This window comes from Rhamphochromis sp. 'chilingali' (assembly GCF_963969265.1).
Source record: "Rhamphochromis sp. 'chilingali' genome assembly, chromosome: 18".
Taxonomy (NCBI): Eukaryota; Metazoa; Chordata; class Actinopteri; order Cichliformes; family Cichlidae; genus Rhamphochromis; species Rhamphochromis sp. 'chilingali'.
Window position 1 is genome coordinate 6960065 of NC_137945.1, and position 27212 is coordinate 6987276.

The 27212-nt window shown below is 42.0% G+C and overlaps 1 protein-coding gene across 4 annotated transcripts in view; it reads right to left on the reverse strand.

The window, feature by feature from the left end:
• The window catches only part of LOC308385501 (cadherin-20-like), a 98220-nt gene that overhangs the window by 30271 nt on the left and 40737 nt on the right, over nt 1-27212 (reverse strand). For 3 of the 4 annotated variants that reach the window (XM_080864462.1, XM_080864459.1, XM_080864460.1), the window contains exon 1: nt 4645-5005. The exons of the other annotated variant lie outside the window; for it this stretch is intronic. The gene's annotated coding sequence lies outside the window, so the exon portion shown is untranslated. Of the gene's footprint in view, nt 1-4644; nt 5006-27212 lie in introns of those variants that run through there. 4 annotated transcript variants of the gene reach the window in all.

Here is a 27212-nt window from a genome sequence, read left to right on the forward strand (position 1 = left end):
CATATGAAAAAGCTTTGCAAGACTTAAGGCAAAGAGGTATTTTCCCACCGGGCTGAAGCATTCCTCCAAGTGGAAAAATCTGCCTTTGTATTCAAAAGAAAAATAACAAATCAAAATAGAAAAGAAGCTACAGAAACATCCAATTTGTCCAGTGTTTGTCTTAAAATGAAAGAAAGCATTGGAAGGAAGGGTTGGAGGAAGAAAATGAGTGACAGTGATTGTCAGAGGGAGCAGCTGGTGTGAGAAAATGATAGACCATATTGTCGTATCATCGTACTCAGAGTCCACCTGCTGCTCCATTAGCTGCGATCTGACAACAACAGACTATATCAAACTGTTCCTGCGTGAGGGAGTGAGGTGAGTGATTTCTTCCAATGGAGGAAAACAAACTGCTGCGGTATGACTGACGGACAGAATCTGTACCTCCACCTGTTCATACTGAGTCACTGCTGCTTGAATACACTCAGAAAGCACCTCCATCCAGGTGAACTAACTGGTGGAACTTGTGCTCATAGGAGTGGGTGTTAAACCCGACTGAGCCATCATAAAGTTAAGAAGTCCCGAAAGTTAGTTACGAGAGGCTTTTGGAGACACTTTTAGGGTCATTTTGGGTACTTGTGCAAAGGTTTCAGTGTCAGCAGGCAGAAAACACCTGAAATACAGTGCATGTAAATTTGTACCAGATAAATCTGAGAGGTAAGAAGAGATATGGAGGAACTGCACTAGCTGTAATTGAAAACTAGTCTAATCACAGACTTACTGTGAAGGAATGCTTCTGAGGCCTGACCATTGAACTGCTAGCTTCCATCAATGCTGTTTCAATCCGGTTTGAATCAACACACTTTTCAGAGGGACAGCTTAGGTTGAGCTGTTTGAAGGCAGAGTTAGAGAGGCAAGGCTGAGATGGTTTGGTTATGTCCAGAGAAGGGATAGTGGATTTATTACACAAAGGAAGTTAAAGATGGAGCTGCCATGGAGCAGGAAAAGAGGAAGACCCCAGAGAAAATTAACAGAAGCAGGTGAAGAGGACATAGCTTTATTTCCCAAGTTAAGTTCTTTCTAGTCAAAAGTCTTTTAGGATTCCACAAGAAATCTTTAATAGAAGAATTTATTTGATTCCTCAGAGTTTTACCTTACAGGCCGTGTCCATATGTATTTGGTATTTTGCTAAACCATATAGTCTTTTCCATGTTTTGTCTTTTCGTCCGCATGTAAGCCGCCTTTTAGGTCACTGAGAACTCTGTAAAGTTTCAGTAACGAAGCTGAAACTGAAGGTTGTCTCGCTGCCTCAAACGCGTGCGTCTTTAACTCCTTTCATGATGTCAGACTTCATAGGGTTATTATTTGCAGGTTTCTGATTGTTCAACATTTCTATACACCTGTTGCTTTGGCATCCTCTTGACATTCGTTTTTATTTTCCTGTGCACAGAGGTTTCTCAAAATGAATGAATAGGATTAAATAAGTTACATTTTTACTTCATGCTACTCTTTTAAGAGCATATAAACTGAATGGTACACTGCTGTTGAAGGTAACTCAGTGTCCTTTTTCTTTCTTTCTTTTTTTACCAGTTAACAATCAGTTAAACGATCTAGGTGGAAAAAACGTTGTCTAAAAACTACCTCTGCACTTCTGCATATAGACTAAAAGCTTCTTTTTTTCAGTGAACAGACTTTAAACAATACATATTTATTGTAAATGGCCACTCTTTGCCCATCTGCAGTACCTTCACAGTACTCCAGGGGGCCGTGGCCCACCCTCTGGAAATCACAGCAGTGAAAAGTTTACAGAACAAAAATCAAGCATCTGCATAGCTTTTCTGACACGGATACTGTGCATAACAAAATTTGCGCTAGAGGCTTGCAGATGCTGAGCCCATAGCAACCATACCAAATTGCATGCTTCATTACCTACAAGTAGTTTCAGGAATTACAGACTGCACATTACATGTGTTGTTTCGTGTTGTTTTGTATTAAATGTTCATCTATATTGATATATAGAATAATATAGTGTTCAGAGAGACACAACAAGCTGCAAAAGCTTATAAAAGGTAGTACCGAGCGTGACGGTCACAGTCAAATGTTTGCAAAAGTTTCTTCTGGCAAGTACACAACACACTGTGTTCACTTTGACTCAACCCTGTCAAAATAGAACATACTACACAACTAAGTACAACAAAGCTACTATTTAGTCACTAAGTTAGCACATAGTTGGTTATGCCTGTAGCAAAGCTCGGACAGCATGACATTCCAAGTTTGGAACCTCATTATTTTTGAGGGAAAGTTCCAAAAAGTTAACTTGTTTTTGGGATCTAAACTTTACATTATGTAAAAAACAAGCAATATTAAAAACATTTCGAAAGTCATCTTTTTCATTTTTCATATATTTATTTATTTTATAGGCCAGTTATTCGTCGATAATAAAAAAGATGTGGCTAATTTGATTTTAAATGCTATTAAATACTTTCCAGAAACGTTTCAATTCTTCAAACCCTTTACTTTGTGAGGTTACCAGGGGCCAGCTCAGTGTGTGGCACATTAGTATGGGTTCACCCTGTTCAAGTGTTATGTGGAGCATTATTAAGTGTTAATTTCACAGTGGCCATGTCTTTGCTCCACTCACCTCAGCTTTAAAAAGAGGCCTCCCAGACTGTGGAAAAAGGTTCTTAAAAACTGGGTGGACCCATGAAAAAGGGATCCACCCACCCCGGCAGGGCAAAACGTCACGGCCAATTTGTTAACCACAATTGATTTTGCATGGTGAAGAGCGATGGTCATGTGGAAGGTCTGAATATCGCCGACCCAGGCGAGGTTGCTGCCTTGATGCACTTTTTTGAGATGCAGAACCGGCATGAGAAAGTGTCTTTCACTAAGCCGAACACAATAAGCCGAGCGGCTGCTGTTACAAAATGCAGAAGGGCTTTCTGAATCTAATTTCACTTCCAGGGCCGAGCGTGACGGGCTGTATTCCCTATAGAAGTGTCGTTTTTTGTATATTTCTGAATGTTTATTTACTGATTTACGTGTAATTAAACGGAGACTCGGCTGCTGCGTGCGCTAACTTTTAATAAACAGGCCTTTACTTCAGCGTGGCCTCTGGTGTGGTTTGTATGTGTGTGGATAAAGCTGACCACTTCTTGTGGTTTCTATACCGTCACTGCCTGGAGCAAAGACCCAGTTTCCTGAGCTGGCTCACAGGGTGAGCCTTCAAAGGCAGCATCGAGCTAAGAGAGGGGGGGTGTGTGCAATCTGGCCGAACTCTCTCAAGATCACACAGTTGTTTGTGTGCTGGTATGAATATAAGTTCACAGTATGCCTGTGTGTGTGTGTGCCCATCAGGCTGCTACCCTGTATTCGCCTTCCTTCCTCCAACCTTGGACCCCCTCAGGACACAGATGCTGGCGTGGGCCCGGCTTTGAACCCGCTTCTTTAATTGTGGGATGCTCGGCCCGTGCAGCTGTGCACGCCGCCACCGCTGCGCCGCAACGAGCGTCTCCCTCCCTGCAGCTCATTTACTGTAAGGTGTTTTTAATTACTCCTCCCTCCCTCCACACTCTGCTTCTCTTTGTGTTCTGGCTGAGCTTCAGAAGCTTGGTAACAAAACTAATCCATTCACCCTTTCATCATTCTTCCCTCTTTTTGAACATCTGTGCTACTGTACCGCTCCAGCTTATTTTTAACTTTCCGTAAGGCTCTTTCATTCCATCTCTACTGTAGTTTTAGCCTCTATCTCCTCCTTCGATGCACATTCAGTTCATTCATCGCTCAGTAGAGGCCATAAAAGGAGCCTTGTCATTTATTGAGAAATTAAATCACACAAACTGGCATTCATCCCGGGCACTGGTGCATGGAAATGATGTCACAGTTCATAAGCGTCATCTGGAAAAGTTTGCAATCAGTGTCACAAATTAAACCGCGGCGTCTTGGGGACGGATCCTTTCAAATTAGCAGCTGGAGAAGCCCCCGCTCCTCGTTAGGCCCATTTCCTGTGCTGGAAATGTAATTTGAGAAACCTGAACGGTGTTGTGAATTTGGATTCCAGCGCTCGATGCTCATCTTTCAGAGAATCCTGCTTCTGATAATGGCAAGAAAAGCCGGTCAGCTCCTGCGAGGACGCACCTGCCAATCTAGTATCTTATTTGTGGGCCTTACAAGAGAGGCGATAGCTTAATGGGTTTGATAGTGGGGAGGGAAAAAAAGCCCGCATCTTGAGAAACTAGAACCTCGACTCAGGCTGTCGAATGAGGTCTGAATGCCAAACAGTGGTCCTTTAAAAGCAGATAGGCATTCCTCTCCTTCGGCATGACTTGTTTGAAGCAGCGACAGCACAGACGTGCTGAGAATTGGAGCTACGGAAAGTTTGTTGTGCCCCCTCCTCTGCTAAAAAAATACTCACCACGACCTACTTTTGACAGCCACATGTGTGTTTCTCTAAGCACTCCCTATTAATTAATGCATACCAAAAGAAATTCCAACTATTGATCGGAGGGTGCAGTTATCGCTGAGGAATCCCCAGTGGCACCTACACCATCCCTAACTGTACCCTGTTTACAGCTTGAAAGTGTTACTGGCACAGTTCAAAACGTGACCGGTGAAAGTCACACACACATACACACACACACGCACACACTAAAATCTATGCCTTACCTTTTTAACTTTATTCCTCCTTCTGCTCGTTTTTCTCCTCCTTTTATCTCTTTGTTCTTCTTTTCCCTGCGCGCTTGCTAAATTTGCCTTGTAAAAGTTGTGAGAGCTTTTGCCTGCAGTGAATCAGCTTCCCTAAAGTCACCCCGAGTCCACACTCCGTCTCTCACTGGCCTCTTTGTAAAGTTTCCCTTCTCTCCATCCGTATATATAAATAAATATAGATCTTCTGGTGCTGCCTGTGTACTCCGTCTCCACTGCTTTCTGCCTCTCATGCCTGTCTGCACACTCTCATCCCGGGTGTTGCTTATCTGGGAACCCAATCAGACTAAAGGACCAATTGTCCCTCTCTTTACAATCAGTGGGACAACCTCCCCCCGGCTCCAGCGTAATCCAGCAATCTACAACCTTGGTCAGTGGGTAGAGAAGAGGTGGAGAAAGAGGACGGGAGCGGTGGGGGCTCTGAGAGCAGGACAGGGGTGAAATTACAGCGGGGGGGTGCAAAATCAAGCAAGCAAAGGATGAAGGAATGAGACGAGAGAGGCATGAGGTAGGTGGTAGATAGTATGCTGTGGAGGGGCGTGCAACCCATTTCATTTCGGGGTATTTGCAAGTGAATAAAGTGGCCAGTGTGGAGTGGAACAACATGGGCTGAGTGTGGCAACTGCCAGGGGTGCAAGATCACCGACTAGAAGCAGAAAAAGGATGGAGGACAAAGAGGAAAATGCCGGCAAACCTGCCCTAATGCATTTTAATGAGCCGGTGTTGTACACCGCTGGATCTGTAGAGGGATTTATGGGCATGAAAGATGAAGCTTTACACTGCATTATATTCCGCTGCTCGCGCGGTCAGAATCAAAGCAATTAGTTTTCCAAGTTGGCAAAAAGAGCCAGAAAAAAATCGGGCGCACACCAATACACACAATAAGCGCAGCGGAAGATTAGTCATGGTCACGGAGATCTGATCCCTGTTTAGCGCCGACAGAGAGAAAATAGCAGCGTTTCATTTAAGCAATCATGGAATTAATGCAGAGGTTCTCGGAGTCGGGTCTCTTGCATATTTCTCCTCAGGAGGAGGACAGCGAAAGTGAAATCATATTGGAGATGTACTCAACCATGTTTAAACAGAAATGAGAATATATTGCACAGAAAGTGTTCTAGGCAGCTGCTTGGCTTCCTATTTTCCTCTTTCATTACACAGTTTGAACTGTTTACATATTGTATTTACAGACAAAGTAAAGTGATGGAGCAAAGTTTATCCACTGTTCCCTCTGGGACAACTTTGCTCTTTTTTTTTCCACTCGACAGCCCTTTGACTCTCCTTAATCTTCCTGACAGAGTAATTTGGTGTGTTGTACAGCTCTAAAAATACAGATGAAGGCTGTTGTCACCCACCGAGCCAGATGGTCAAAAGGTTGCACTTCTCCATCGGTTCAATATGTTTTTTCTCTCTCCCACTCTGTCCCTTTCAATATGTCTTCTTTCTCATTTGGCAGGTCATTCTTCTTCACCACCGACCCCTCTCCCCTCCTTTGCTGCCCTCCCCGTCGTCTTTGTCTCTTTGAAGACCTGACTGGTTAGCGCCCCGGCCAATCTGTTAGCGAATGCTTGACTGGACCCCCGGAAAAAAGGCAGGGGCTTCCTCTTTGTTGGAGAGGGTGGCATTCAGGCACACTGAACAACACCTTCCATCACTGTGGCAGAGCAGAGGATAATAATTGGCAGAACAAATTGAACCTATAGGACTTATGGAAGGGCCTCTGTCTGTGTTGGTGGACGTCTGGAGAACAGGTCCCTTTGGGCACCCGTCACAATGGCCCAGACCTGCTGTTTAAATAGATTGGATACAGCTATGTTCTGCATGTTGCCAGACTTTGGTTCTGTTGTGATATGCGGGATGTTATAAGGATACGCTGCTTTTCATGCATCGGATAAAGTACGCCTTCTCTAAACGTTTTTAAAAGCCGTGACGTGTTGTGTCACCTCAGTGCACCTTTTGCCACAACTTACAACAAACGGAGGCGTCCGTGAGGAAAGCGGATGTCATGGTTGTTAGACTTGCAGAGAAGTTAAAGGTTTTGGTACCACACCACTAATCGCTTTATTGATTGTTTTTCAGTCTTTCGCCAATCTTTAGAGAAGCAACTCAAAACAAAGCTGCATTATTGATTCCTCCTTTTGTTGCTTGCCTTTTGTTTGTCTTACACACAATGACATGAAACAGTCACACTAGCTTTGTTCTTGATTACAACATTTTACAATCAACTGACTGATGTTGCAATGAGTGACAACCCCCAAAATTATAAAATGCAGTTCATCAATTGGCCACCAGGAGCTGCTTTCAAAAGTGAGTCAACCCCTGACACCTATGCTAGCTAATATTCCACTGTAAAAAAAACTTTCTGGGCTGATTTTCTTATTCATCCAGTTTAAATTCGATCAAGTATTAAAGGTATGCAACGTAAAGCCCCGTCCACACAGGAAGCTGTTTGCTTGCTGCGCATCACTTTGTATCTAATGGCTGGTCTGCAGGCTCCATCTCTCATGTATTTACCACGCAGTCACATGTCGCACTTCATGTTTCTGTAATTATTGTGCAAACAAGAAAACAACTAAATATATTAGATAATACAAGGAGATATTATGAGCACTCACGGGATAGTGATTAGGTTGACTGCAATTGAACACCACATTGTGATGACACAAAACAACCAAAATAAATAAATAAATAAAACCAAATTTCTCTAAGTTAAAAATTACTGTTTGGTTTTAATAGTGATCTATTAGTGAAAGGGTTGGAGCCATAGGGGGTTCTTTTTGTTGCTTTAGTAAAAGTGCTCTCCAGGAGAAATTGGCTGCATCCATCTCTCCGACTGCATCCACACAGCACTATCTTTTGTGTAAGCTGAAGAGTTCTGAAAAGAACTTTTCAGATAGCCCAAATATTGTTTCTCAGAAAAAGCCTTGGGTTGGCTGGGAGACAGACATTCACAAGGCCACCCTTCTAGAAGGGAAAGTAGAGAAACCTACACTTGATAAACCCTAGTCTTCCACATTCAAACGGCTCTCAATACTGCCATGCTTCAGAGAGCCGATTAAAAAATAATGACAAAGCTAAGGTCCAAAGAAGTGATGGAAAAAAAAACATCCCGGGAAGGTAAAACCCGGCTTCTTTACTCTCACTTATCATGTAACAGCTTTCAGACGGAATAACCTAAACAAAATTCAGCCAGTCTCACTCAGCGTATCGCTTTGCCACCACAACCACCACAAGGAGAAAGCATGAAAGAGGGTTAGGTTTCAGAAGAACAAGATGAGAGAGCTCCAGAGAGAGGGAGCAAAGCCTCCATGTCATCTAAGATAAGAGGAGCAGCTCTCTTCCCTTCTGCCCGAGATTAGAAATGGCATGGAGCAGAACAAGCCTGAGTACAAAGAGCTCTTCTGTGTCTTTGGGGTGCACAGTCAAGCCTTTTCATGTCTGATTTTGGCTACGGGTCGAAACAAAGGGAAATTAGACGGGGAAGTCATTGTGTCTTTGTAGAGAGAGACACACACACACACATGTGAAGGAGGATTTGTGTACGCAAGCCAAGATGCGGTAACCTTTACAGTAATTGGTAGAAAAGACAAAAATAAGATGTTTGGCCTTAATTGTGAGGCATCAGAACTGGCACGGGGTTGAAAGAGTGAACCGTGACATTAAGTGCCTGCCTGCCTGGCTTCATCTGGCTTCCTGCTTCTCGTGCTATTGTCTCAGATAAGCTGCCTCTTTCCAGATCCCATTTTCCCGGTGACCTTTTCACCATTTCCCCCTCTCGTGTCTGAGCTACGCCACCTCAGCAGGGTATTGACTTTCACTCCACCGTGTTAAACTTCGCCATCCGTGTACGCCTTGTTGCAGAGACTCCGCTGTGACAAGAGGCGGCATTCTGTTTGGGATAAAAGGCTCCCCGGGCTGTTTGATGCGGTATTCCAGCGGGAATAGGCAGCGACTTGGCCTTGATGAGCTGACAGGAGCTGAGGAGACATGGGGGCCTCGAAGCAGCAGGACCACAAACCTCAGGAACAGTGTGTCTTGCTCTGATATTTACCCCTCCTAGTTCTGTCATTCCCCATAACCCCTACTCTGCGCTCTGTCCCTGTGACCCTGTCTGCGAGGCTGAATTTGAAAGACTGGAGCAACTTTTTGAAGTAGGAATTAAGGATGCGCACATGCGTTGTGACTGATGCAAGCAACAAACGCGAATGCGTGCAGAACATGAAATGCCTGAATTATGAATGTATCCAGTCTGCAATGCTACTCCTGCTTAATTATTTACACGAAGCCAACAAAATGAATATAGAAAGAAGAAAGGAATACATGCTTCTCCAAATGAAAAATAGCATCCTGTTCAACAGTATTTTAAATCACACGCTGGCAGCATCTGGTAACTTTTGCATAAGCATAAAAAATATTTTCTTCAGGACTTAGTGGAAGTAATAGACACACATCTCTGGTTAAGAAATTCTCACGACGCTGATATAAGCATGTTTGACTGAGTCTGAGTCCTGATCTCCCCTTCCTAGAGTAAACAAAATAACAATTAGGTGTGCGCGCTCCATTACATGTTAGGTATGCCAGAGGCAGCGACACACATGACAAATGCCTTCTTTTGTAGGTTTCTGTGTGTTTGTAGTTCCACACTGATCCACTAATCAGAGAAAAAGAAATAGTTCAGCGGGGGTTTAAACAACACCATCCGCCACTTTCTTCCACCTTGAAACAAACTCTGCTTATCATAGTGATTCCTTTCAATGCTTTGTGCATGAAAAGTTTTTCGGCAAAATAAATGTGATGAATCCAAAAAGAAGAACAGAGAATCATCTTCTAAAACTCGTGCTGCCCAGTCTTGGCTGACTCCTCGTTAGTCGGAAAAAATGAAAACAATTAGGTTGGTTATGAAGTCCTCGCTGAAGTCTAACTCGTGAGGTCTGTCACAGCATAACATTTTTTACCCCTGTCACCTGGCAACTAAAAGCTTCAAAGGACCCGTTCATCTCAGAAGGTCTACGACCCAAAAAACCCGAGCTGTGCCTGCTGCTTTATTCTAGCAAACAGACTGTCTGGAGGTCAGAGATTCTTGGGCTGCAGCAGTGAACCCTTTTAGTATTTAGTATTTATTTATTTATTGTCATTGTCAAGAACAATGAAATTGCGTTTGGGGCTTCCATACAACCCCAAAAAAAGAAGAAAATAATAAATACCCCTTAAAACCCAAGTGTACATATTTAACCCAGTGTGACTCCAATGCAATAAGACAATCCTTAGCAATAATGTTCGTAGAAATTCAGACAAAGACCTGAGAAACATGACAAAATACAACAATGCAACCCATTCAATATTATTGTACTGTGAGATATGATATCAGATATGATAGTTATCTATTTAAGAAAGAGGGGGGGGGGCAGGAGGGGGAAGAGAATAAAGATATGATGCACCAATGCAGACCAGTTCATTGCTATTAAGAAGTTGGATATGGTTATTGTCCGTGAGAGGGGGGCAGAGAGTTCAGGAGCCTCACAGCCTGTGGATACAGGCTGTTGGCCAGTCTGGATGTTCTGGCCTGTATAGACCTGTACCTTCTCCCTGAGGGCAGCAGATGGAAAAGGTGGCGCGCAGGGTGATGTTGGTCCCGCAGGATACTGTGCACCCTCCTCAGACAGCGAGTGGGGAAGATATTACTGATCTCTGGCAGACTTGTTCCAATAATTCTGCCAGCTTCTTTCACCACCCGCTGGAGTGCTTGCTGATCGGCCAAAGAACATGACTTTTTCATCAGTGCACTTAACAATTAAGTTGAACAATCCCATTTTGGTGACTTTTCAAGTTGCTACGGAATAAAAAGGTACTCGCATATTTTATATGTGTGTCTGGTTTCGTGTAGCTTCATAAGCAACAACCAGCCTCTGTGCAGCCTTGCAGTGTACGCCAAACGGCATTAGTGTCAAACTTCCTGCACGAAAAGGGGGGAATAACAAGACACAGAAAGAGGTAAAGCACAGATAACAGTAAATAGTGATGCATCAGGGAGCTGAATATAATAATCAGCTATAAATTAAGGGATAATCATTTCAGCTTGCATATAGTGAAGTCAAAAACCCTCATTCAAAATTGTAAATGAGCTACCAGTTTACAACAGTCACATTTGGAGCTTAAAGGTAACACTAATGTGAGCATGCTGACATGCTCAGGCTAAAAATACCAGAAATGTCTGACTCACAGTCCAACTCAAGTCACAGGTTAATGTAATCTGTGATGTACAGAAAGAAAGTGATGGATTTTGTTGTCATGGGTTGGCAGTATTGCACAAACGAATAGGAATTAAAATCCACTGAGAAGTCAAGGAAGCACCCACACAGTCAAATCCGGTACAAATTCATCTTGTTTCACTAAAGTCTGACCAATAATGTATAAGAAGTAGCAATTACCTGGAACATGAGAAAGTGCCCATGAAAGTAACAAATGCGACTTTGAAGACCCATTAGATGATCATTGTGTATAAGTGTGAAATTCTTACCAATCCTGTGGGAGAAGTAATGTTTTGTGAATTGTGGACGGAGAAATGATGCCTCAACATCATAAGTGCTCATCAGCCATTTGGCTGGATGAGCTAAAAATTTCGTTAATTAGGTAGCCTACTAAGAGACCCTAAAATTTAGCTGAATAGCACAAAGTGGGCAAGCCCTAAGCTGAACTCAACTATGAAGTGAGTGACTGAAGCGACTAACAATGGAATCAGAGAATATCACTGCTTGCCATAAAGGGGTAGCGACGAAATTGTAGATTGGGATACATGCTATAGTGAAACTATATTTGAATGGATGCACAATGTGACGATAAAAGGGGTGAATCTGACTGAAAAATCAAGGATTCTACCCTCACCTTTGCTAATGACTTCCTGTTTTTTACGCTACATCCACTATTTTTACTGTCTGTAGTAAAATTGTTTTTATACTCGTAATCATAACTAAATCATCCTAAAATTTGGATGTTTATTCTCAAATTAACAAAACAACCCTAATCCGGAAAGGGACATGAATAGATATAACATTTTATGGTTATCAAGTAAAACAAAATCAGACAAAACAATAGTCACTCAAATTTATCCTCTGGGGAACATGAATGTCTGAAGCAGATATCATAGCAAGTCACTTAACAGTTGCTGAGGCATTTCTCTTCAAACCTGAAACCTATAATTGTGTGATTGGGAAATCACTAATAACCAAAATCATTAGGGTTCACCCTCAGGGGAACATGAATGCCTGCACCAGATGTCATGGTTATCTATTAGAAAGTTGACCTTTCTATTCATGGCAAATGTCAACCTCACGGTGGCTTTAGGGCAAATGTTTTAGGATTACAGCACTCGTTAGGGTTCACCCTCTGGGAAACATGAATGTCTGAAGGTTGTGGGCTAAATGTCTGAAAGGATAACATTTTCATTGCTTGAGAAGCTACTTTGGCTAAAAAAGAAAAAAAGTTATACAAGGACAAATTTAATCAGGACTATTTCATTTTTCAGTGTAGTTTTATGTATTTTGATCTAGGTGCTTCTTATAGCGGATTATTGGATTGCTGGGTTTCTATCTATAACGTAGGGCTTAAGCTTACCCTTTAAAAAGCCCTGACTTGACTGTTGTTGTGAATTGGTGCCATATAAATAACTAATGAACTGAACTGGCAAGAAAGCTGCCAGTTTCTTTCTATTTCAGTGTTTTCAAGACAAATTAATATGTTTTTGGCAGTCTGTTTCAAGTTGTAGTAAAAGGTTTTCGTCTAGTGCATACTGAATAATGAATTTACTGTATAGTTACACTGATTCTTACAAAGAGAAAATGGAAATGGAGTGAACAGGCAAAAGTGAAGGAGCACAGGAAAACAAAGGTTTGAAGTGCTGCTTGATTTGTGGAAAAATCTGGCACCTGTTTTTCTAGCTGATTTAATAATGTTCCCATTAACTCCATGCCCGGTTCACAGCCCAGAGGTTGGTGACAGACTGATCTGAAATCATCTCTCTCTGACTCTTCTAATGACTCTACTGCTGTGCTCAGCTCTACACCGAAGTAGGAATCTGGGCTGCTGAATCTGGAGGCGTAGCTGAGACGTCACCATCAGTTATTTCTAAAGAACAGTCTTTTTTGTGCTGGATAGACAGCCACGGAAAGCAAAGAAGAATTTTAATACCTCATTTACGGAGCTGACAAAAACTATCCTGAGATGTGGAAACATTTGGTATTGACGAACGTGGAAGAAACCAGGCCTACGCTCCTAAAGTCAGAATTAATTGCCATCACTTTGGCTGCTGCCATGAATGAGTTTTTTTAAACGTGACACTTCTGGGACTGATCTTGGCATTATCTGTAGGAAAATTAATCCAGAATTCATCCCCCGTGCACAAAATGGGATAATATGATACCTCCACATTCACCAAATTGACATCTTCGAATTTAGTAGAGATGCTGAAGTCAGGGAGTCAGTGTGACATGGCCTATTAGGAGCAGAATCGTGTCAGGGGACTTTAAAGTTCATTGGAAAAGTGACCCAGTGCATGAACCATCTCCTAAACCTATTTCAGTAATGGTAAATTTCATTACCTATAAACAGATCAAGAAAATGCATCACAGAAAGCACATCAAAGTTTTGCACTTTATTCTGCAGTGGAGCATCAATCGAATCTAATCTCAAAGAGCTCCAAAACTCATCTGTGTTTATAATCGAGCAGTCAGGAAGCCCATCAGCTAGTCTGCCTACTCATGGCAGCAGCGGCGTTTTTCAGGGCATCTAGGTTCTAGACGTCCTGTTTGCTTAGTAATGGAGATAAATATGAAAGAGCTAATAAAAACCTAAATTACTATCAGATGACACAAGTGGTTTTGAGATTTGCTTCTGGTGAAAACATTCACACTCATAATACACTTTTCTTTTTGCAAGAATGCAAATTGAAAGACTACAAGTGGAATCAGAAAACTTAGGGAACTAAAATTCTTGGCCATTTCCCTTTGATTCCACCATATATGCAGATATTCATTCATAGAGATGCTTTTTTTTTGAGAATTATTTGGGGATTTTAGGATAGTAAAGAGGATAGACAGTGGGCAGAAGGTAAGGGTGATGACAAACCTAAACTCTGGCAGTGAGAACTTTGACCCTTTAGTGAGCTGTAGGTTTGCTATAATGACATGCTCTAGTCTAGACAGTTTTTTCTGCAGTATAAAGATTACAAAGATTACTTTTTTCTCTCTTGGCTCTTGATGGAGGCGGTCGCACTTTTCTCCATCTCCCTCTCCCTTATCTTTATCTTGCTTGGCTTCTCATGTCTTTTGTATAGTCTCGCTTATTCTCTAACCCTCAAAGAGTTTCTCAGTCTTGTTCTCTAAAACCTAAAGAAGAATTATGGATTTGATCAACTGGTCTCATAACGGAATTGACACCCTCCTGGGCTTGGGAGAGCCCGATTGTCCTGCGGAGACGTTTGCTGCCGGGTACTCGATGCTCGGTTGCGTCGTGTGTCTGGCGACACTCTCGATGGAAGACATTGAACGACATCTACCATTTCGGAACCACGATAACAGAGTTCTGGTTGACTGGAGCTGGCTCGGACCTGGCTTAGAACAAGAAGCGGCTACAGCTGTTCAAAATCTCATAAGGCTGGCTGACATGATAGACGATTGGCAGGGCTGTGAGTACTCAGACTGTGTTTTGAAAGCAATATGGATAAGATCTTGGAGAAGAACAACGGGAATTGAGAGACTTGGTGACCAGTGATGGACATTAGTCCAACTGGAAAAATTGGATGCAGTTGTTCGCACTAAACCCAAACATTCACCATCTTCACTCATGCGGCTATCCCACTGGCACCAGCTGAAGGCCTGCCAAGGTCGAAGCTGGCTGGAACAACAAAATTCTCCATGATAACAGGATTGTTGTCAGAACTCTTTGTTCCTCCTTCAAGGCCATCCGCGTTGATCGAAGATTGTTGACTTGTGCTTAACCGGGTGAAGGGACACTTTCTCTCGGTTGAACACAAAACACACACACACACACACACATATGTATGTACACTGACACAGACCTAAACTCACTCCCCCATCCCCTCCAAATGCCTTCGAAGCTTATGTCTTCTATGTTGTGAGATGTGATGATTCATGTGCTGAAGTGTTTTTTTCTGTTCTCAAACTGATCCCCCTGTTGGAGCTGAGTCTGGGGGGAGTTCTTTTTTCTCCCCGTCTTTCCTCGTGTTGTGCATTTTCCATTGTTATACCTCTCTGACCTGTCTTCCCCATGTGATGTTTGTGTAATGTATGTATGGTCGGAAGGGTAAGATGGCGCTGGCAAGGCTGGCAGCCTTAACCCAATTTCCCTCAGGATGAATAAAGTATTATCAATCAATCAATCAATCAAAGACCCTGTCCTAAGAGTTTATCTTGGGTTTCTTTCACTCCTTTGTTTTCTAGGGTAGTTACAACACTTGTTATATCCTACTTTAAAGGATTGCTTCCTAGCTGACTTCACCACAAGGTTTTGTCTTGTTCTGTGTGTAATCCCCAGTTCATCGTCAGTGTTTATGTAGTGCTGTCTTTGTCACAACGTCTGCTCCTGGTCAAATTCCTTTGTGGCGTTTGAATTCCCTTATTGGACTCTGATGCACTGGACTTATTAAACGTAATTTTCTGTTGCACATTCTGCAAATAAAAGTTGAATCTTTGCTGAATTCCAGTGTTTTCACCTTGCTGCAGTGACAATGAAATTACATGCAGGTGTAGTTCCAGGAGTAAAAGGACAGAAGTAGTTAGGTTTTTAATTTATTTGGTGTTCAGAATTGTCTAATATGTTGTAAGAGATGTGAGCTGGCAATGGATAGTGCATTGAATTTTATCCTAATTTAATAAGTGCTTTGTGAAGATGATTTATAGGAGTTCAGTAACACTATCCTTCCAAATCCAATTGCAAATGAACACCTTTGACAGACAGTGACAGTAAGAGATGATGCACCTTCCATCAAAGCCAAGTGGTCTCCTACGAAGCAGAAAAACATGCAAGTTATTGTGTCTTTGTTGTCCCCTTTGTATCTTTTGTTACTTCAACAACCACTGCAGATCTTCGACTCTGTCCAGTAATCAATTAGATTATCTCTGCTTTCAGAGCAGCTCTGTCGTCAAGAAATATTTTAAGCAGAAAAACAAACTCAAGTTTGCTCATAGGTTCAATTCCCTCTACAGCCAGCATACGTCCATCAACAACCATGCGTGCTTTCAAAGTGTCCTTGAGCGAGACAACAAATCCCAAACTGCTCAGTCATGCAATATAAATCACTGTGAGCTCCAAAGGATTTCATTATCTCCATCCCTGATATTATGAAGCTTAAAACAAAAGAAGAACACAAATGAATGTGTGTTTCTTGTTTCAAAGGGGCACTGGGCTATTTTTTTTAAGTCAAGTGGATATGAGGACAGCTGAACCTTGCGTAGCAGCCTTCAGTCCCGGAGCACGCCAGACTAAGCTTTGTGCCGTAATGCAAGGCGACACGCCAGCGGAGATGAGAGGAAAAACAATTGACAGAGCTTTTGTTACATCTTTAATTACAGGCTTTGTGTTTGTCTTGTTCAAATGAGGGGCCGTGGGGAGAGGGAGCTCTCTCAGTCTGATCTGCTCTAGTGTCTGTGAAATAAATGGCCAGACCTCCCATCTCCTCGGGACTTATGGACCTCTAACAAAACACGTGGTTGGAGAGAAGGTGCTGTATATCAGAGCAAGCACATTCTGCAACTCATCTGCTTCGGTGCATTTTGCATGTATCTGCCAACCTTCGCAAGAAGAGAGTGTGGATGTCTTCGAAGATGAGGCCCGCACGGAGAATCCACGAGGCGTGAAGTGTACCTGGGAAGCTGGGGAGGAAAAGGCATGCAACTGAGTCCCCTGTATATGCAGCGAGTTCTAGGATATGCCTGCTGGGACAGGTATGGGATCTGGGTTGCTGCCGCCAGTTAGATCCAAGGCTGTGTCAAAGCAGATGATCCGCGGCTAATATGCAGCTGTCTGACCCTATTACCTTTAGTGGCAGGGCCAGGCTGCTGCCGCCCAGAACTCCTCCAGTCCTTCAGAAGAAATTTAGTCTGGCTTTTAAACATGCCTCCATGCATTCTGTACAAGTATTTGTATCTGGATTGAGGGTTTAAAGTGGACTGCAGCGATCCAGAACATCACCTTCAGTTAATGAGTAATTAAATCTGATAGACAGTTTAATACAAAACATTGTCAAGCGAGCCATGGAGGAAATAATGTCACCCCAGGCCCTACCTGCACACTCTGCACATCATTTTTTTAACTTCTCATCCCTGTCATGTGTCAGCAGACGCAAATATAACGAAAGTTGTGGTCACAGAACCTCAGAATCTAGCTAGCTCAGCACACAACAAAGACACAGTTGCTGTATTTTCCAAGGAGAACTAAAGGTTAATAGGGGTCGGGGTTACTTTAATTCGCAGCAAACTTTTAAGCGTTTTATATCAGATTTGACTAGATAGGCCTGCACATGCAGATTTTATGTCCCGCTGAAAGCAAGTTAATTTAGTGCTTTAAATGCATTTTAGTATGGGTGCTGAGTAACAAGAGTAGCTTCTGGAAGGGCTCTGTTAGGGGACATTAATTTGAATTTAAGTTGGCAATGTTCTTTAGTAACGCTTGCCAAGGTCCACCTTTATACTAGTTTTTACTGGGAACTGCAGGGGCTGGAAACTAGATGTGATTGCTCATGTAACACCTGCATACATCATGCAGTATATATATTGTAGAATCCACAAGGATTAGTAAACCCCAGAGCAGCAGCAGCAGAAACAGCACAGGTCAGCCTGCCAACAAAGAAAATCGGCTGGAGCTAACAGTGGAAATTATCTTGCTTATTTGTAATTCAATTTTCAATTAAATTTTATTTATATAGCACCAAATCACAACAACATGTGCCTTAAGGGACTTTATATTGTCAGGTAAAGACCCGACAAAATACAGAGGAAACCTCAACAATCATATGAGCCCCTATGAGCACGGGGGTACAAACAGTGGGAAAGGCAACAATGGGGAAAGAAGAAAAAACTCCCTCCATTTGTAAGTACCCAATTCTCTCTCAACTTTAACTTCTACTTGCTCCAAAAAATCTCTTTTGTTTAATTTGTTTGGGTTACATACATAAGAAAATGTGGTCTCGCTCTGCATCTACACTCAGAGCTTTGAAGCTGATCGTTCATTCCAGACTAACTTGGGTTGGTAACCCTCTAATATAATTACTACCAGGTCATATGTCAATCATTGGTATCCTGTGTGCCAAGACTTTGCAGAACATATTCCAAAAGCCAAATAAGTCTTCTTTTAGATATCATACAGTTGTGATTATGGCTGGATACTGAAACTCAAAAATCCATGATAACTTCACTAACTCTTCCTAAGCAAAACCGAGCATTCAACTGCACCCAAAGAAAACAAGTCAAGTCACAGGAGATGGACAAAAAGTTGAAAAAGTAAAAAAACAAAACAAAACAAACCCAGAAGTGCAAAGAAAGAAGAAGAAGAAAGTAACAAAGATATGGAATAACACAAACATTAAAGAAGAAACCAGGAGCATGAGACTTTCCCAGTTCATTTTTGTAAATGAAAAACTACTAATAAGGTCACATCAGTGAGATTCAACAACTATGCCTATTGCTAAAGTGACTGCTAGCAAACTTGCATCCAAACAGATTGAAGATATTTGAGCATTTATCAGCTAAAGAGAGAGATATCCCCCTTAGGAGTTCTATAATCTGATAGTGATAAAAGAAGAGTGAATGTTGGACTCAAACACGACTCCTTACGAATGAACGATAATGGGGCCCATTCTGCGCTTGATATGTAATCAACCCACTATTAGCCGACGTGTTCACCTGTGCTGTAAGATCAACTTTCAGGTTTAAAGTGCAGTATCAGCTGACATATTTAAGCAGATCTCCGTGTCAAAAATCAAGTTTAGAGACCATCAACCTTGGGTCAGGGGGTATTCCATTACTGAAAAACATTGCGCACGGAGTGGGAGTAATGGGCAGTTAATGAGAGAACCAGCACCTCGTCTTTGCCCCTGGGGCCTTGTAGCAGATTAATGCAGCCATGCTAGATGCTATAACTAACTAATGAGCACCTTTTAAAAATACATTTATCTGCTTTGTATTGTGGCTGATGCAAAACCTTGCAAACTTTAAACCTTTAAAACTCCATACAACTCAAAATGAACTGAGATTAGACTTCTCCCTAATAATCTAGAGGAAACCAAGAACTTTAGCTACATATTTAATCCCCTTTTTTCAAGTGCAATTTCAGTCATGTTTTTTGTAGTAAATTATAGAAACCCGTCACACACATTTCTTCAGAGAAATGTATATTCCTTGACCAGTTGGAGAGTAGTCTCTGAATCATGTTGGCAGTTCCAATACTAAAGTAGCTGGTTTGTTTCCATGGGAGCAATCCCATAAAAGGTTCCTTCAGTTCTGGAGAAGAAAGAAAGACTTCCAAGTCCAGTTGTCTTCAACTGAAGTACTCTGTGGTTTGCCCTATGTCTCATCAGCTCTGTCTCTAAATAGTCTTACATCTTCCCTCATCAGTTGTCAGATAATCTGTTTGCCTTCTATGTTTCCATATATTACTGCTTGTGCTTATTGATTTTTTTGGTCACTGTGTAATTGTATGCATATGGATCGACCATAAACAGTTTGCCTTCTAGTTACTAACTTACGACTTACTTTTTTCACAAAGGTGATGGAGAGTACAAAGTTAGATTAGATTTTTCGGGAGGTGGAGTTGACATCTCAGTCCTTGTGGAACCTGCGTGAAGCATGATGACCTGACTGTTTTGGTGCCTTCTGTTTTGTCTCCACAAAAGACCTCAAGGACAGTCCAGCTGCTTACTGATAAAAGCTAACTGTGGCTCCTTGTCAGGTGTTGGGTAGACAGACAACTCACAGAACCGCCGTGTTTGTCCTCAGCTGTCCACTCCTTGATTTTGAGTATTTAAATAATAAATAGCATCTGTATTTTATGCCACTATAAACTTATAGATGATAGACAGGGTACACCTGGTCTCACTGCAATTCCCAGTTATTATAAATCCTTTTTCTCTAAAAGACAGAACGTGGGAGAAAATGTCTCTATAAAAAGAGAATTAAGAAAGAAAAGGCTGTTCATGAAAGTTTATAAGCTGCTGGTAAACCATCTTGAATTGGTCTTATATGTCTGCAGGTGTTCACAGTCAACTCAATAATGGGAAATAAACAGGGTGAAGTAAACTGGACTTTAACCTAAGTCACCATCTATGATTATCCTAAACCTAGACCTATGCTATCAGAATATCCTTTTAGGGTTGTGACTAGAACTGTGGTCATCAGCACATCATCATAAGACAACATCAGATTAACAAGCACACACCACAGGACACCCTCTATCATTAAAATCTTGCTCTAGTCCCCTGAAGAACCCTTGAGCAGGGAAAAAAAATCTCTGGCGAGTAGCTCCTAAGTGAACAAACAAAGCACGACGATGCAGAAATGAGGACCTCGAGAGCAGGCGCGTGAATATTCTTTGAAGCACCATTTTTTTCTGTTGCCACAGTGATTCATCTTTCCTCTCTTTTCCATTGGGTGTCTGTCTCACCTACCCTCCTAACTACTAGATCTCGTTATGTTGGCTTTTCACTGAGTCACACTGAAAACTGGCTTCATCAAAAGAAGCACTGTCAGAAGTCCTGTCCTCAGTCCCCGTCAAACTCTCACCCTGCCTGATGGAACACAAGGTTTCTCTGCAGAGATCTTGTTACAGGAGTTATGACCCATTCATAACAGCCTGTGCTCTGATGTGCTTCTCAGGTAGATTTTCTCCTGTTCGTGACAGATAAGCACATTTCTGTAACCACATATTGAGCTCTGAGTCAGAGATATGTCCAAGTGTTGCCACACTAGTGACTGCAAAGTTATATTTTAGGATACTTTTTGAAATTTAGAAAAGAGTTGCTTTGGATTGCTACTAGCTTTTGTTCCTATGGATAAATTTTAACTTTGGATCCCTACACCTGTATTTAACTCCAGTGGTTTTAGTTGCTTCACATCACTTTTATCCTTCCATTTCTGTGTTTAACCGTGTTTGCATCACCGATATAATTACTCATGCTTCATTTGTGTATTTTAATCCACGTCCACTTTTTGCACTATAGAGCTATAAAGCTTTCTGCAGAACACGTAGCTTTAAGCAAAGTTTGTTATTGACTGGCAACATCCCTCCATTTTTGTCATGTCATGAGGCCGGCAATTCAAGCAAAGATACCCAGACTTCCTTCTCCCTAGCCAGCTCCAGCAGCTCTTGTGGGAGGACACTTAGGTGTTCCAGCTGTAGAGGCATAATCTTGAGGTCTCTTTGAGACCTCCTCAAAACACCTCACTTAGGAGGCAATAAGTAAGTTACGTCAACTTGGTGTTTTTAATGTTTAAAAGTTGTGACTTTATCTTACTGAACAACCAAACTCGTCACCTTGTCTCTAAGGGGGAGCTCAGGCACCCTCCAGTTGCTTCTATTGTGATCTGATTCTTTCGAAACTACCAACAGCTTGTCATTGGCTGAGGTTGAACCACAGCAAACCTTCCCTGGAAAATATCCACCAGCCTGGGTTAATCTCAAACCCAAGGCCCTGTGCTGTCTTCCCTCTTTCTCCCCGCTTTCTGATCTAGTCACTGCTGCGCTATCAAAAAAAAAAGGCAAAAAGCCCCCAAAAATATACTTAAAAAAAAATATAGTACTTAAAGCTTTAGAGTGTCTAAAACCTAATTTAAACAATTATGCAAAAAGTACTTTCTTCAAAAGTTGTGTATAAATAGAAAAACAAAAATAAAATTATGAAATATTCCCCACTACGCACCAAGAGGGAGGGAAGTGCCAGGAATATCAGCTAGGGCTCTTAGGAGAGTGAAAAGGAGAGTGAGCAGTAGTGACGGTAAAAATGTTCGAAACTAAGTCTTTTTGTTTTTTATAAGAAGAACTATGTGCTTTTGGATTACGCAGTAGTTTAGAATAAAAGTGTCATAATGTTAATGACGTAGCTGCCTGATCTTTGTTCATGTGTGGGCGTAATCTCAAGAAAACTAAAGATGAAGACTGGATTTTTATGTAGAACCCAATCCTGTTTGTCATTCACTAGTCGTAAGATCATTGTACAAGCCACGATTTAGTCTGCACTTGATTATCAGAATCAGAATCAGAATCAGAATGGGTTTATTGCCAGATGTTGAGGTTTACAACATTAGGAATTTGCTGCGGTGCTTCAGTGCAAACAATAAGAATTAAAGTGCTATGTAGAAAGAAAGATATGTGCATGAGATATACATGAGATATATACATGAGAATAAGAATTAAGAGTGCTACGTAGAAAGATATATACATGAGTGCAGGTGGTGATCAGTGCCAGACATGAAATGATGCAGTGACACAGCGTAGGGTCATGTGTTAGTGGCGGGGGCAGTCATGTGGTTATTGTTCATGTGTCCAACAGCAGAGGGGAAGAAACTGTTCTTGTGGCGAGAGGTTCTGGTGCGAATGGACCGGAGCCTCCTGCCTGAGGGGAGCAGGTCAAACAGACTGTGTCCAGGGTGAGAAGGGTCAGCTGAGATCCGGGCTGCACGCCGCAGTGTCCTGGAGGTGTACAGGTCCTGCAGAGATGGGAGTCTGCAGCCAATCACCTTCTCAGCAGAGCGCACAACACGCTGCAGTCTCTGTTTGTCCCTGATAGTGGCTCCAGCGTACCACACGGTGATGGAGGAGGTGAGGATGGACTCGATGATTGCAGTGTAGAATTGCATCATCGTCCGTGTTGGCAGGTTGAATTTCTTCAGCTGCCTCAGGAAGTACATCCTCTGCTGGGCTTTCTTGATGACGGAGGTGATGGTGGGCTCCCACTTCAGGTCCTGGGTGATGGTGGTACCCAGGAAGCGGAATGAGTCCACAGAGGTGATGGGGGTGTCAGTCAGGATGATGGGGGGGAGTGGGGCTGTGTGCTTCCTGAAGTCCACAATAATCTCCACTGTCTTCTGGGCATTCAGCACCAGGTTGTTGTGGCTGCACCAGGACACCAGACGTTCAACCTCCCTCCTGTAGGCAGACTCATCCCCGTCAGAGATGAGCCCAATGACGGTGGTGTCATCTGCGAACTTGATTAGCTTGACAGACTGGTGGGTGGAGGTGCAGCAGTTGGTGTACAGGGAGAAGAGCAGAGGAGAAAGAACACAGCCCTGAGGGGAGCCGGTGCTGATGGTCCGGGAGTCCGAGACATTCTTCCCCAGCCTCACGTGCTGCTTCCTGTCCGTCAGGAAGTCAGTGATCCACCGGCAGATGGGATCAGGCACATTCATCTGGCAAAGCTTGCCTCGGAGATGGTCTGGAAGGATGGTGTTGAAGGCAGAGCTGAAGTCCACAAACAGGATCCTGGCGTAGGTTCCTGGGGAGTCCAGATGCTGCAGGATGAAGTGTAGGGCCATGTTGATGGCGTCGTCTACAGACCTGTTGGCTCTATATGCAAACTGCAGGGGGTCCAGGAGGGGGGCCGTGAGGGTCTTGAGATGGGAGAGAACTAGGCGCTCAAATGACTTCATGACCACAGATGTCAGAGCCACGGGTCTGTAGTCATTTAGTCCAGTGATCCTAGGTTTCTTGGGGACAGGGATTATGGTGGAGGACTTGAAGCAGGCAGGCACATGACATGCCTGCAGTGAGGAGTTGAAGATGCCAGAAAACACTGGGGCCACTGGTGATATTGTTTATATTCGTGCTTCTATATCCACCTTGAAGCCGTTTGATTCTGTGCATCACAGTGTGTTACGATTCATCACTGGCGATTCTTTTCTTAGTCACCTTTGCATCTTATATGAATAAGAAAGATGGTTCCGCCTGGTAACTTGAAAAGAGCAGCATTGTATGATGCTTATTTTCAAGCCTTACCTCCACTCCTTGCTTGAATTTAAATACAGTACTTACTATGTCAGTTTGTAGGACATTTTAACATTAGCTGTACCTCTTGTTCATACTGAAATGGGAAAAACTGGATTTAAATAACGTGCTGCCTATAAATGAAACAGCTGTGATGCTGTATTCTTTGACTTCACTGGAACATTTTAAAGGTTGCATTAGTTCATCTGCAGCTATTCAAACATTTGTGTATATGTGTCCTTTTGTTATGTAGCTGTTTGTCTCAATTTTTGTATATGTGTATTTGTATAGGTGTCTTTTAAGTTCTCGATCACAATGAGAGTACTTGTTTAAATAAAGGAGGTAATGATAATAATATATGGCTTGCTGGGCCACATGTTTTTAATTGTTAATACATATTGTTATAGCATTGTGTAAAGTTGCACGTGCTAGCCCAGGTGGGATTTTCAGGTGGCATGTCCAGGCTCTGAATGTCCAAAGGAATGGCACCAACATGGGTTTCAACCTGGCTCCGGTGGATACCAGTGGAGGATCTGGAGGATCTCCATCACCTCTTGCTTTTCATTAACAAATAACAGCTCCGATGGCCCTGTCAGTCCCACCAGTTTTGCTCTGAAGTGTAAGAAAACTCACAGGAATGCTGAAGTTGTGAGATCTAATCAGGGAAGAGCAACATAAGGGAAAACAACATAAGTGAAAACAGATGTGTGGGTGTAAAGTGGTTAATCATAAATTCATTTTTAACTTAACGAGAACTTTGGTGAGAATTAATTAGTCGGATGATTAAAAAAAAGCTTCTCTGGCTCTCACACTATTAATACCTCCTAAAGTTTTCTCTGAAGAATTAGTGACAAACACAGAGTAACTTATTTTACAAGCCCGGTGAATATTAAACAAATGCCAGGGAGCCACTATTAAAAGCAGTAGGCACTCAATTCGAGTCCAGCTGGTAAAATCTCAGTTGGGAGCTGCTGATAAGCAACAACCACGGAGGTCCACTTTGAGTAAGGCTTTTCATCTTTGCCAACACTGCTGCTCTATACGAGAGAACAGTGTTTCAAAAAACCATCAAAACCTGTATTTCTACTATATTCTTGCTCATATAGACCTATGCAGAAAGTCTCTAAGTGAGTAATCTTGCAGTAAATTTGGGAAAGCCAGGAAAAGATGACATTAAAAGAACAAATACAGAAGTAATTCAGAGTATCTGGGCCTGGAGCATTGTTACAGGTTGATCCACACACAGTGAAGGATGTATTGGACAAATGAAAACAAGCGCCGGCAATAACAGAAGCGGGTTTTGAATTTTAGCTAAAGGTGATTGGATATTTTCTAATTCATTGGCTTTAGTATAATCTAATGTGGGCTCTGAGAGTAATAAGCAATTACTGTGTGTTTATCCCCACAACTCAGAGAGAACTAATCTGCACTCAACAGCCAGGGCCAAAAATAATGAAATTAATTACGAGCATTAAGGCTATGCAACTGCCAGAGAAAGGTAGAAATGTAATTATCCACATTGAGACAGAAGCTGCTCTGTGTTTCCCTTCTGCTCTCTGTCTCATTGTTTGTGTCTCTTTTTAACTATAATGCTTCCTCGCTTTTCTTACAGGTCTTTTTCTTGATGAGCGACATTATCCACTGGCGCACAAAAGGAAACAAAAGCTGTGTGTCGTCTTTGGAAACCATCCATATCATTATATAAATTGTCCCTAAAACAAATTTATGGGGATTTTTGTCATGTGGCCCGCCTTATCTCCATTTATTACGGCTTCAAAATTCTCATAACAGACAAAGCAGCTTTAGAAAGTGATACAGTTTGATAGGAGCTATTTATTATGATGGCAGGACCGGCAGATATTAAGATTATAAGGGGTTTATACAAACAACAACAAACCAGCTTGTAACGGGATTATAGCGTGCCGTCCTGTATGCCAGCTACGTTACATTGGACTGCGATGCTGTAATCTGCCATCAGGTCGAAAGTAAATCTAGTGGATGTCAGTTTACATGTTATTTCAGTCGCACCAAAAAAAAAGAAAAATCAAACAAGCCTCACCATTAATCTGCGTCAAGTGAGTTTAAAATGATCTACGAGTCCGCTAGATATTAAGATTTAATCATCAGTGACATAAAATCAATCCACACAAGACCCAATTAAATTTTTATTCAATTTTTCTTTTTCATCTAATTGCTCTCATATCAAAGACAACATCTACAATCCCAGAGGAAAATTTGCTTTCACAAAAAAACCCCCAAAATACAGATAACCACACTGTAACAAGTGAACTCAGTTCTCTTATGCTAACACGTGTGCGCGAATACAAATGAACTATTGATTTAGTAAGTTCACAGCTGTTACGATTTACAATGCCAACGTGAGCACTTCTATGTTCTTTTTAGTCCCACATCTGCAAATTGAAGGTGGCAAGGTGGATTCAGGTGGTTATCTGTGCCATTTGCTAGTACTTTAACAAGACAGAATAGCAGATTTCGTGTAAGCTTGTAGGTTTTGGACATGGCTAACAAGGTTAATTATGCTTTTATAAAGCTGCAGCAGACAGTTAGGGGCATTGGACAGAGACAAATATTTTCAAAGTCCTTAGAACTGAGCCAACAGACTGAGTCATCAGCTCTAAAGAGCAGCAGATTATAAATACACCGTTTCTGAAAATCGAGTATTTTTGTGTCTGGATTATGCGGCTTGTATTTTTCCCAATCTTCTTGTAGATCTTGTTTCTCTGTAGGATGTAACACATAATACTAGTTTTCTAGACAAAACATTACCCATATAAAACTTTGTATTGTATTGTAGCGCATGCTTTTTGTGTCCATGTGACAATACATGTGCGGTATTTTGCCTCCTTGAATTCGTTTTGTGCTCTTACAGAGGCTTTTTTGTTAGTCCCTGGGCCTTGTATTAAGGTTTTTTTTTTTTGTGGGTTTTTCAAACATAAAGAACTACATGAGTGTCCTAATTAGTCAGTATTTAGTTTTCTATTAACAGAGTTGTTTTTACTCACTCGTGGTTGTATATCTTCTGTATTTCATGGGTTCTTTATGGTTTATTTTCTAGTCTTGTTAAGACTTCTGTTACTGTGACTTTCAGGTAGTACTTAGTTTGCTCCCTTTTTTGTTCCATTCTGTTCCAGTCTCTGTGATTTTTGTCTTTTGGTGTCTCCTGTCTCAAGTTAATCTTGTTTCAGTTGTGTCTTACTTTCTGTTTTATTTTGGTAGCTATTGTTCTCTGTGTCTTGTGTTAAGTTTACCTTCCACCCGTCTCATTACGTTGTCTTCAGCTGTGCTTTGTATACCTTTTTTAAACACTGTCTCAGTCATTGTCAGGTCACCTTGGTAAGCTGTGTCTTCCTTCTCTGTGCTCCTTGATAATTATCCCTGATGTTCTCTGATTTTGAAATCCGCTTTTCCAAACAGTTCATGTTTCGATTGTTGCAGGTGAACTTGCAAAATTAAAGCACTTTGAAATTTCTCTTTTCTTTCCATGTTTACTGACTCTGTGTTAAAGCAACTTCTGTAACAGCACAACA